Source organism: Pygoscelis adeliae, unplaced genomic scaffold, assembly GCF_000699105.1.
Source record: "Pygoscelis adeliae isolate BGI_AS28 unplaced genomic scaffold, ASM69910v1 Scaffold16, whole genome shotgun sequence".
Taxonomy (NCBI): Eukaryota; Metazoa; Chordata; class Aves; order Sphenisciformes; family Spheniscidae; genus Pygoscelis; species Pygoscelis adeliae.
This window is the reverse complement of record NW_008825162.1, coordinates 7,465,769-7,469,389: the sequence shown is the minus strand read 5'-3', so window position 1 is coordinate 7,469,389 and position 3,621 is coordinate 7,465,769. Positions and strand designations below refer to the sequence as shown.

The 3,621-nt window shown below is 36.5% G+C and overlaps 1 protein-coding gene across 2 annotated transcripts in view; it reads left to right on the top strand.

Moving 5' to 3' along the window:
* Positions 1–3,621, top strand: part of KIF16B (kinesin family member 16B) — a 129,303-nt gene that overhangs the window by 46,995 nt on the left and 78,687 nt on the right. The gene's annotated exons all lie outside the window — the stretch shown is intronic.

Here is a 3,621-nt window from a genome sequence, read left to right as displayed (position 1 = left end):
CCTCATATAAGAAACAGCAAGTGAGTGCTGCTCGTTTGGGAATTCTTCCGCTCGGGTTTTGTACGCATTCATCGTGGTCCCACCCTGCAGTCATGCCTCGTTTTCCCTTTTTTGAAAGGGTTAACTCTGGAAACACAAGCAGTGTAGCCCTCCTAGGGCACACATACATGAACTGGGTTGGCCTGGTATAGGCATATCTTTTTTGTTGTAATTCAGTAGTACAACCCTCAGCTTCCTGGATTTGTCCAAAACCTCTGTGATGGAACTGTAATTTGAAGTCACCTATCTTTTGCCATGCTGGGATGGAGAATGTATAAACTTCTGACTTCAGTGAGTGAAGTCCTGGGTTTTTCACCCACCTTGATTATGGGGTGACCAGCTGAGGCTGCTTCATCCATATTTATTGGAAAACCAATTAAAAGTTAAGAATTTCCCTTGTGTACAGTTTATATCTATATTTTTTATAGAGGGCTTAATGTTAGTGCTGGGCCACTGAGTATCTTCAGACATTTTTGTGAACTCAGGATATAATAGCATATTTTCAATGAAATCAAATGCACCCAAAGTACCTGTTAGCGTAAGAATATGCTCTAGTATAGTCTGGTTAAATATTAGTGCAAAGAGTTTTGCTGTTGCACATTTTTACCCATAATTTCTTTAATTTGGTATTATGCGTTTCTGCATAATTTAAATATAGACAGCTGGACAATTTACTTAGCCAGCATAATGTTAAGTGTCTGTGCAGTGTATTCTCAGGACTGTGTGCCAGCAGCTAACTGTTCAATATTTAAATAAAAGAATCGAGTTTTTGCATTGGAAAATGTAACAGAAATTAAACTCCTCCAAGAGGTTCTGTTCGTTAAAAGGGCAGTGTACTAATTACGTGTACTCTTTAATATGTGCCGGGCCAGTAGTAGCATATGTTTCACTCTACTGGTAGATTGGTCAAGGAATGTTAGAAATGCCTTTTGGGCTTATCTTCTTTTTTAATTTAATTCAATATGCTGTTGGTTAAGGAAGTAAACTTGTGTGATTCCATTTTTGTGTGTGCATTTAAAGAAATAGATTTAAAAAAATCCTACGTATCTTAGAGGTGTTCTTTATCATGGGCAGTTGTGTATGATGAAGATTAACTCTACGGCTCAAGTAATTACTTCGCACAAAGATGTTGTTCCTAAACTATCAGAACGTACCTTAGCTGTGACCTTGGAGATGCCTCCGTATTGGTTAGTACAGCAAACTTAATACATCAGTGCAGAAGGGATGAGATTTCACAATAGCTCTTACATTTCTCACAGAAGTGTTAATGAATTTACTATATCGGGATATTTCTGACTGCTGAGTCAGAGCTGAATTCAAAGAGACCGTCATTTAAATATACAATATAATCCCCTTATTTTAACTTTGACTCAGGAAAGTGTTTTCTTACGTACTGACTCAGAATGATTTTCTGAGTTTCTACTCTTCAAATAAGCACTCGATCTAGCGGCTCCTAAAGAAGAAAACCTTTTTTTTTTTCTTTTTTCTTCACACAGTAGCCATTTATATTAACTGGAGTGCTCCTTTGTGGATAAGACTTGGCTTGCTTTATTTGCCACAGTTTAGGAATGCATCTTAAACACTGAGGGAGTATGTGTACACTTTTCTGTTCAAGGATAATTCAAGCTAAGATGCATGCAGCACATTCAGCTTTCTTAAACTGTACCTTGAGGTTTTCATAAATTTCCTGAATTAGTGGTTTTTTTAATAGGGACAGTGACCTTTCCTGCTCTTGTCATTTGGCTTATGGATTCACTGCTTCTTAAAATTGTGTTGGACAAATGAAAGTGAATCAAATCATGGCTCAAACCTAATCATTTCTCTGCCTTATAATAGCTTACAGACCTTCAATTTATTTCAAGAGAGGTCTGTCCTCCTTTAGAAACATCCTTCCTACGCCGTCGAGGATGAAAGAGGGACAATTTGGCTACTTCTTTCTGGCCTTTTTCTTCTCTTTCTCTCACTGTGGGAGAAGAGACTAATAAAGATCTATTGTTAATGAGGTTTCTGTGATTTTAGTTTGGGGCAAAAGGGCACAGTTTGGCATTTGGAGGCTTCTTTGCAGAAGCTTTTGAATCTGGAATTAAATTTTAAGCTAGACGATTAAAGTTTAGCAGTTACTCCAGATATCTGATTAAGATTCAGGATTTTTAGTAAATTGTATCCAAAGAGAAAAGCTAATTTACAGCAAGTATTAAAGAAAAAAAATATGGTTAATAGCAGCTACTGTCCGCTGCATTTATTATAATGCTTCCATCAACAGGATGCATTCTGTGTGTGAATGGTAGTAATTTACAAAATAAGGATTGAGAAACTCAATTAATTTGTTATTTAATTTTAGATCTGAACAAACAAGCAACGCATCTATTTTAAATCACAATTATACATGCTTTATTTCTGAATATAGTAAAACTGTGTTAAATATTAAAAGACTGGAAAACGAAGAATCATTTTTCTCTTTATTCTTAATTGTTTGTGAGATATTTTTCTCACCCAGTGATAATTTCTTTGCCTCCTGGGATGTCTATTTTTTCCTCAGTCAGGGATGTTGGCAAATGCTTCGTTATGCTGGGGAAAAAATGTTCAGCTCTTAATATTTTATCAGTTCTATCGGGCCAAAGGTGCCAGCAGTTGTGTAAGTGGCTACCAGTCCTCAGTGTTTTAAGTCTTCAACATCGTCATATGGGAACATTATAAATTATGTATAACTGTAGATGCCACTCAATAAATATTTAATATGCGATAGGTATTTTTGACTGAAACTACTTTTTCACTCGAATGATGATTTAAGCTGTATTTTTTGGTGTTATGAGGTGACACTTTTATAACATCAAGGAATAGCTGGGTTCATTTTGAATGTCAGAGAGCTGCAGGGCAACATGAATCACAGCTTTTTTCTTTCTTCCTGAATTCTGGAGAACTTTTTAATTCATCCATGACCAGAGCGGGATTTCCTGGTTTTGTTTTGGAGGGTCTTTCGTATGTTGTGTTATTATCTAGCCTTGCCCAGGTGTATTCATACTTAGAATATTTTAAACAGTATCAATATTGATGATGATGTGTGCTGTGCAGGGAAATGGGATATTGCATCTGTTTTCTTCTTTCAGATTTGTCAAGTTGCTGTACTTGGGGGAAAATACCTGTTTTTTCGTACAAACAGTGTAGTATCTTGGTTGGCTCTGGAGAAGGAATACTGATGACTTGGAAAACGAGTAGTCGCGCTGCTGTCAGAAAACCTATTTTCTGTGTTTACTAGCACCAGGAGAAAAGCGTGCGCCTTATAATACACAGAAGTGATACTTGCTGATGTTGCCTCTCCTTCCTGGGTTATCAGTCTTCCTTGGCTCGTAAAGGCTTAGCTGTTTTATGTAGAAAAATGCATTCATTTTGAAAGGCGGTGTGTGTACACGTTCACAGTCTCTGTTGCCATTATATTCCAGGCCTAGAAGCCAATAGGATTTTGTTTCAACTTGAAAAATAAACTTTATAAATACTAAAACTTATTTAAAACCTATAATTAATTTCTTATTTATTGCACAGACTGTCTGAGCAGTACTACATCACAGGATATTTTATCCCAGG